The following is a 9,348-nucleotide window of genomic DNA, read 5'->3' on the forward strand; positions in this document are numbered from 1 at the left end:
ACACGAAAATTGTTTTTGGTGGTTTTGTTGTGGTTCCGTCGAGGTAACCAAAGAGGTCCTGACCTCGAAAATATGGTACCATCTAGGCTTTCCAAAGTAGATAATTATCTTGGCTTAGTTTGATAGTAGAAATATTAGGCATGGAGACAATGGAGGGAGATTGGGTTTCAGGATTGAAGGAAGACATTTAGATGTTGGTCTTTTGATGGCTATACTGATACCATGTAAAAGAATTGAAAATGAGAGTATGCGAGAACTGATTCCTCTGTTTTTCATTGAGTATGGTATAAACTGTACAACTATATATAAAAGAGCATTTACAACGGATGCCTACATTTACGTGAATAATTAAAATTGAAAGATTACAGCTATACAATCTTATAACAGAAATGTAGGATCGAATCTTCCTCATTTGTTAGGCTCCTGATTTGTTGTTAAGAGTTCACCAAATCTGCTACTGTGATTTCAATCATTACCATTGCTGCATATCTCAATATTTTGATCTTCAATATCTTCAACCTTTAATTCCATTACATTGACTTGATTCTCTACATGGACGGGTGTCAATTTTAGGTGAACGACCGTCCATAGTAAATGGACTCCCGTCTATATGATATGGATGGAGTCTATTGTTATATTTGTATGGACGAAAGTCCATTTAAAATGAACGACTGTCCAATAATCATGGATGCTCGTCTATATTTGATGGACGGTCGTTTATTCACGGAATATTTGTTAATGTGTTACGTGATTGCGTCTACTCATGTGACACGTCATTCGATGCAAAATTTTATTGTAAAACTTCGGTGTCCGTAGTATTATTATTTTTGTTAAGTATATAAATATACAACGTATGGTATTAGTTTCATCGAATTAGCCATCAACGTTCTAGTTTCTACTTGGCTCAGGTTTATTGAACGAGCAATAAATAAGGTACAAAAGCAACACAAAATATATATAAAATTAGAGTATTCGTATGTTTTAAAATGCATGAGGATTAGTAATTAGCCTAGGGAAATTCGATGAAATTAATATCAAAATTGAAGTACCAATCAATAGAAAACAACTAATGATAGAGCAACGATCACGTATATAAAACAGTCCTCCAGCTAATTGTATAAATATTCGAAACATTCAATGAGTTTATCAAACCCACACTAGTAGTAGTTGGGGACAAAAAGAAAAGGGCATAATATTGACTTATATGCATCAACTTTACATTAAACAATTGTACCGTAGTTAAAACCATAGAACTTGTATGAACACATCTTATTCAAGGAATAATGCATCCAAAACCAAAAGTCCTTATTTAAATGTAACATTTTACTATTTTAGCGTTAATGCATCAAAACCTAGTTAACAATCCCGAACTAATGTGCCACTCCCCATTTGAAATAAACTTTTTAGTGTTTATCTAATCACAATTATGCATACATATAAAAGTTAAAAGAGTTAATGCATCGATCCCCTCAGAGGCTTTTTGTTATTTAATAAAACTTCACAAGGATTATTGTCATTTAATTCTATATATTATGTATATTAATATAGTACTTCATTCATCGTGTATCACTTATTTAATTTCTGTAAACTTCATAGTTCATACAGGCCTTTTCGCTGAATATTAACAGAAATTTGTCTATTTTAAAATTTAAACATAACATATACTTTTATTAGTTAAACCTAACATCAAGGGTCAATTACCAATTAGTAATATAGCTTATTTGTGCCACCAATGCATCTGCACGTTCAAAAATTGATTGTAAATGTTCATTTCTTGAATTCATTTAGTTAGAAATAAACTGCAGAAAGAAAACAAATACTGGAATTTAGATGGAGCTAAAATTTCTCAACACTAGACTGATTGATTGCCCAAGAAAATTCATCAGAATTCTTATCAACATTACAATTACATCAACATAACAAAAAACTTAACATTATAAATCACCTGAGACTTCACTCTTTTAGTAATTGCAGTCAGCTTATTCATCACTTGACTCTGATTGTGAAATTAAATCAGCACTCATGACTAATAAAAAATATTCCTATGCATTGTGTGCTACATGCAGGTTTACAATAAAATACAGCCCAAGATGATGGGAGGTAAATGTTGCCTAGACAAATGGTCTTCTTCTAATTGGGATGACAAGTACTGTGTATGGTTGCAATTTCAGAAGAGATTGATCTAAGCAGTTGCACTAGCCAATTCTTTTGCATGTGTTGCTGGAACAATTTCCTGGGGCTGCATGCAAATCCAAAAGATCAGAATAAATAAATTTATATTGTTTTGCATGAGGATGAGGAGTAGGAGAATATACAGTATATTCACAAAATACCGAATAAGTCAAACAAAATCCATCTTTTGTTAGTTTCAACTATAGGCACATAGAAGACTATTCCTCAGGATTCTGATAATCCTCTTGCTGGAATGACAATTGTAACAATGTACATTATTAGGATCCCACATCAGATAAAATGGTGGCTCTGGGCTAAAAAAGTGAGTAACCAACATCACTTATAGACTAGCCATTAGTTTGTTGTAGCATCCAACCATGACATATCCATTTACTAACAACCTTCTTATATATATAATTATATTGATTTCTTAGCATGAGGAAATTCATGAATTAAGGATTGAAAAAGACTGGTGAAATGATTCCATGTTTCCAAAGAAGATGCAAGAAACCTGGCAAATAAACATGTAACCTGGGGTATAGAGGTTAAGGAACATTTAGAATCAATCAGATCTGATGATCACTAAATAACAGCCACTTACTTATTTCTCTTATTCCTAAATAACATTAATTTAATATACTTGAAACAGAGAAGGTAAGGGTAGATTAGTTATCTTACCGCTTGTAACTCCTCCTCATGCTTTGGAATAAAGCAGTGTCCACTATGCCATTTTTGAAGTCCTGTGAACAACAAATACGTAATTTCGATAAAGCCAAAAACTTCAAGCCAAATCCCATGGTATCTTTCTAGAAGATTTGCATTAAACATACAGATGACACTTTCTTACCTCAACATCAAGGATAAGTTTATGGTATTCAATGTTTTGTGGAACACTGAATAAATATTGGAAAAAAGAAAGAGAAAACATAGGATACATGAGAATCTTATGGAAGAAACAAAATTTTGATGGACCAAATGTACTGGAGAACATTTTACTCTTATTGGTACAATTCATGTTACAGGAAAATAACTATAATTGTCTTCTTTTTTTTATGGGGGAGGGTTGAACAAATGGGCTCATGCAAATCTTGTTGGATATTAGCTGTAGCAACTACCCATAAGATATTATCACAAGAGTAAAGAACTGCACTTTGTCCTTAAAAATTTTTTTTTTTTTTTCCCTCTATATGCAAACCAAAGGATTCAAGTATTCACAAGGAAGCAAATATGCCCAATCATAATGTAGCCAACAACAAAGGCTAGCATGAGAGGATAGGAACCATTTAAGGTAACACCGGCTGAAACCCCTTGCTTTTGCTAGCATGACAGGCAGCATGGACAAGACTGCATTTTGTAATTGAAGCTCTCTTTTTATTGCAAAGCACATAAACTCTTAACTTTTAAAGTATACAGACTTACCTGTAATGGTGGTCATTAAGACCCTTTTCATGCCTCAATTGCCTTTTCCCTGTTGGAGCCCACACAATAAGCTACAATAAGATAAATTTGCACATTTAATAAGAAGACCCATGTCAAATCTTAAACTTCAGTTAGATAGCACTCAAAAATCTAGCATGGTAACTTCAGAGGATCAAATTAGCAGTTAGGGTGTTGAATCTAAAACAAAGTATCATTCAATAACCTAATTACAGAAATTATTAAACAAGGAGAGGCCAAACAAATTATTTAACTCAACCCACACTTATGTTAAAAATAGATGACATAAACTACTCATACATGCACCTAGCCACCAGAACAAATAAAACAAGTAGAAAGAGTATGATAAACCTTTCCAAGTAGGGAATCATAGCTTGGTGGACCACATAATCAGGATAAACATGGCTATCCATTCTGACAAATGGGCCACCAGATGGCAAGTATGCAGTTATTCTCCCTGGTGTCAAGAAAACAAGAAAATAACAATATATGAGTATAGAAGTATATAGGGAAGTGAAAAAAAGAAATACCCAACATTTTTTCTATTTACTTTTTATACTAAATCTTGATTTTCTGAAAATCTTGTTGGCGGTAGAATTAAATTGATATATTATGACAATGGTTCCAAGAGCAAAGAGCCAAAAAACGGAGAAATACTAATGGTACATAACCTATAAACAAAAAAACTGGCACATGGATTTCAATGGCACATATACTTATTAAACAGACAAAACTTGTAAAGGGATTAATTCCAAGGCCCTATCAACATAAAAGTCTTCGGCATAACTGCGTGCTAATTTGTATTAATGAAATAGATATTCATTCCATCACCTATCCCATGTTAACTAATCTATAATGAATCATCACTATAGAAAGAGAGAATGTTGGCATAAGAGGAGCCAGTTACAAGAGTTAATTTTCACATGAACGTAAACACCTACAGACAAGCTTATAATGAACATACCTGGTCCAGGTCGGAATCCTTGAAAGGATCTCTGCATTGATACGACATTCAATTGAATGTCCTCTGAGCACAATATCTTCCTGCAGGTCAGAGCCCAACAAAACATTAAACAGACTGGTTTTTAGGGTGAAGACATATGTCTAACTATCCCCTTCATGATACCTGTTTTGTAGCGGTTTTTTCTCCCATGGCTACCCGAATTGGTTCTTCAATCAAGTCAACAGAGGAAATCATTTCGGTCACAAGATGCTCAACCTGAGTTTTTCCCAAAAACAAACTTTCCATTTGTATGCCGTATTGTTACCATATGCATACAGCTTTAAATAAATCAACTTATATCATATCCTTAATCAAAGATTAACCTGGATACAGTGTTCATTTCCATGAAGTAGAAGGACCTCTTTCATCCAACAGAAACTCAACTGTTCCAACACCAATGTAACCTATGGATGCTGCTGCTGCAACAGCTGCATCACCCTGGCTTTTCGCAACTCAGGTTAATGCAGGAGAGGTTGCTTCTTCCAGCACTTTGGTTACGCCTCTGCATATGTGATTAGCACTTCAATAAGCTAGTCTTATACTAAAAACTATCACACAAGTATACCACACAGACACAAAAAAAAAAAAAAAAAAAAAAAAAAAGAAGCTCCCTAGAAACAAATAATCCTGAAGCTTTCAACTCAAATATGCACGGAGTTCACATAATTTTGTTCATGAATGTCAGACTACCTTAACAAACTCATAAGTCCAGTAACCCCTCAAAAAAATTTGTTCCACAAACTGTGAGGTTTGGGAAATTATCAGGGATGTGATTATAGACATTACCTGGATGCTGCAGTCACGTTCACCAAAGTGGACAACATTACCATATTTATCTGCAAGAACCTGTAAAGCCACCGGACACTAGCGTTACTTAAAAAGAACTGCATCATGCAATTAGAAAGAAGTACAAAAGAAAATATTACCCAATACCATATCAATCGGTATGATTTGTACATTACATGATTTATTTATTTTCCAATTTCCATTAACAAACACTTGTTCAGGTTTTCAGATCACTGCACCAATTCAACTCAAAATTTAGTAGTGCTGCACTGACCTACTTAGTGATCTTTCCCTAGGCAAAATTAAATATAATGTAGGCCACTTCTGAAGGAACTTTAACAGATTGATAACTTAATCTTACTTCATTTTGCTTCTTTCACCAATAAAAATGCTGCTCTTACGAATGTACTCGTTTGCTTAAAAGCATATTTCAGAATAAATCATAATCGTACAATCGCAGCCATAAAGAAGCTATAGACTTTGCATTTCATTTTCATTTTCATCTTCTTCCTTATTTATTATTTATTGATAGGACTACAATTTCTTTTTCTTTTTTATATGCATATTCTAAGCACCAGTAGGATCCTAATTCTTAGAGTTGGACCTTCAACCTAAAGTCCACACCACCATACTTACAGCACTTCAAGAGAGCAACTCTCGTTGGTTTCCTTCTTCAAATAAGTAGGCAGCAGGAAAAATTCCAAATTCCACCTCAAATGTCAATGCATACTGATATGCATTTCATATAAAAAGATAAAAGACCACACACGGTAATTAAACCTGGAATTCAATATGCCTTGGATTTTGGATGTACTTTTCCAAATAAACTCCATCATTTCCAAATGCTGCAGCGGCCTCACTCTTAGCTTGCTGTGAAATAAGAAAACAAACAAACTCAAGTTATAGGAAACTTCACTTAGACAATGAATAGAGTATCTATATTTTAATTTTTGGTAAAGTAAACAAAGATAATAAAATTTAAGCATATTATCTATTCAGCACTGAATGATTGAAATAAAATGTGACCGAAACAACCAATGAAACAAGATGAAGCAAGAAAAATGTTATGACATCGGAACTTTGACAAATCATATAGTGTTGAAGAAGTATATCAAGTTCCTTAGCAACATCAATTTAGAGACTACCAAATGAAAGCAAATAACGGTAGAAAAATGAATTTCAGAAAACAAAAACGCAAGAAATACTATAAAATGATGACCAGATGCAGCAAATAATGTTAAATAGATAGAGAGAGAAAGAGGCATAAAGACCAACCAAGAATTCATGTCACTTCCAAATTTGTTTGATGACTTAATTTGGTGTAACAAAGGATTATACATTGTTTCAGATCCAGAACAATGCTTCAACACTACAGAACCCTCCTAAATACTTATTTGTTTAAAAAAAATTGATATTCAATTTTCATCATTTTTAACATTTAATCTTTCTATTAGACAACCAAAACATTGAAAGATCCAGCATATTGAACAAACATGTCTTAAATTTTCAGTATAAGACTAACACAAAAGATGTTGGCCATCAGTTCTATAGACTATACAGACTAGGAAAAACATACATTTATTTGTGCAATAATATAATACTATCAGTGAATTGAGAACTTGTTCTGCAAAAAGTTTTATGAAATTCTACTGAAAAGAAACCCAGGAAAATCAAACTCAAAATTATGACAAACTGAAATTTTAAATGGATACATTCCTTGAATAACCCCATGGGAAAATTCACCTTAAGGGCCATACCTGAAGCAACTTCACAAATTCTTCAGGTTCTTTAGCAAGACGCATTCCACGTCCTCCACCACCTGCTGTTGCCTAAAAGCCATAGAAAATTTTTCAGATCAATTTAGTTTATAAAATTTCAATTCTTGTGCTTCATTTAACTGTATGTAAGTTCTAGGAACAAATTTAACAATCTCAAGTCTCAAAATACACACTTTACTCAAATCTTTCATGAGAATTTACATAAAACTATCAATATGGTTTGTTTTCTAATAGAAATAATAAACAATAATTACAAAAATAATAAATACTAAGCAAAATAGAGAATCAGTGAAGAATAAAATTTTAGAAATTTCTGAAAACCATTTTGAGGTAATAGACAGAAGGTAATTGGTATAACTTTTTCTTATAGGCAGAACAAGGCACTATAGCTCTAATTATCACAGAACAAGATACGAATGGTGCATCGTTAACCTTGATCATCACAGGAAATCCAATTTCATGGGCAAGCTTGACTGCTTCCTCCGTGCTCTGTATCAACAATTACCACAACAAATTGAACAAAACATTAGCAAAATTGCCCTTATCTCTACTTCTGTGAAGGTTTTAAGATCATAATACAGAAATTAATTGCCAAACGTGAAACCTGCAACAGTCCATCACTTCCTGGTACGGTAGGAACACCTGCATTCTTCATCGTCTCCCTTGCAGTTGATTTGTCACCCATAACTCGGATACTGTCAGGCTACCAAAATATAACCAGAATTCAACAACATATTCAGTAAAAAAAAAAAAAAGGCAAGGTCCTTTTAAGAAGGACTCATCCCATCTCCTATAGCACAACCCCCTGGTTTGAAGTAACTTACATTTGGGCCAATAAAATTGATTCCATGCTCTCTGCACATTTCAACAAACACCGCATTCTCAGCAAGAAACCCGTATCCAGGGTGCAGCATTGTGCACCCTCGACTAATTGCAGCAGAAAGCACATTCGGAATCAACAAATACCTACAGAAATACAATCCAACATATAAATTATGCCACAACCACGACCACGATCATGACCTATAAACAAGAATCCAAAAAAGGGGCAGTCAAACGTACGATTGGTTACTGGGAGCTTCGCCGATACAAACAGCTTCATCAGCCAACTTGACATGAAGTGCTTCCTTATCAATAGTAGAGTAAACGGCAACACAAGGAATCCCCATTTCATGAGCCGTCCGAATAACTCTCACAGCAATCTCTCCTCTATTAGCTATCAGAATTTTACCACCACACACAGCACTCAGAGCTCCGCCTCTTCTCTGTATTTGCCTAACTCGAAATTTAGCAGGCTGAGCTGTTTGCCTAGGAAACTTGATCCTACTACTTCCCGCCATAAAGCTGCATTGGGAGCTCCTAATTCCAGTACTCCTCCCAAACAATAACACCTTTTTTACAAAAATAAGATATGTATCAAGTTATTTAACTACATTGTGGGAAAATTAAATTAAAACCAAGTAAAGCAGAGGGAGGGAGAGTACTTACGGGAGGAGTGGTGACGGATTTGCAGAGAGTTTTGATTGAGGCATCCATTTTGAGAGTTGAAGCTGAAATCTTTAAGAAAATTAAAGCTAAAACAGAAATGTGAAGGTGGAGAAGCTGTCCTCGATGGAAACGAGGTGATGTGTGCTCGTTGAACGCTCCGCCTAATTTGTGTGAGTTTCGCACTTAATCGTTCAATCATGGGCCTAAAAGGCAGGCCCAATATGTACCTCTAAAGTCCCCAATTTCTTACTTGTGATGGTAACTCCTGTGATTTGGGGCTGTGGTCCAACTCTGTTTATATACTGAGACGCTAGTTGATGTTGCTGTTTCGTCATGAACTTTTGATGATCAAAGCAGGGATGCATTTTTGTTTACCCCTTTTTTCTCCTTCTGCTGTTAAAAAAGATAGACGTTTGTGTGAAACTTTGGAGGTCTTTAGATAAAGGGAATAAATTAACTTATTTCCATGAAAAAAAAAGAGTATAGTTTCTTACAGATTCTGTGAAGGTAATAAAATGCATCTCTATTTTCCCGTCCTTGTCCACTTACCCATCTCTGTTGTCATGTGTATATGCATTATTCAATTTATTCATTCATTTGTCTTTAAGTTGAATTATATCAGATGATGCAGACATAGGATTTGTTTAATTTTTTGGTGATTGTAAATAATAAGTAATTAAGGTT

The 9,348-nt window shown here is 34.3% G+C and overlaps 1 pseudogene; it reads right to left on the reverse strand.

Annotated features, from left to right (window-relative positions):
- Positions 1-1,842: 1,842 nt before the first annotated feature.
- On the reverse strand, positions 1,843-8,712 carry LOC116124570 (annotated as a pseudogene).
- Positions 8,713-9,348: the final 636 nt, after the last annotated feature.

This window comes from Pistacia vera, unplaced genomic scaffold (genome assembly GCF_008641045.1).
Source record: "Pistacia vera cultivar Batoury unplaced genomic scaffold, PisVer_v2 Contig153, whole genome shotgun sequence".
In the NCBI taxonomy this organism is placed as follows: Eukaryota; Viridiplantae; Streptophyta; class Magnoliopsida; order Sapindales; family Anacardiaceae; genus Pistacia; species Pistacia vera.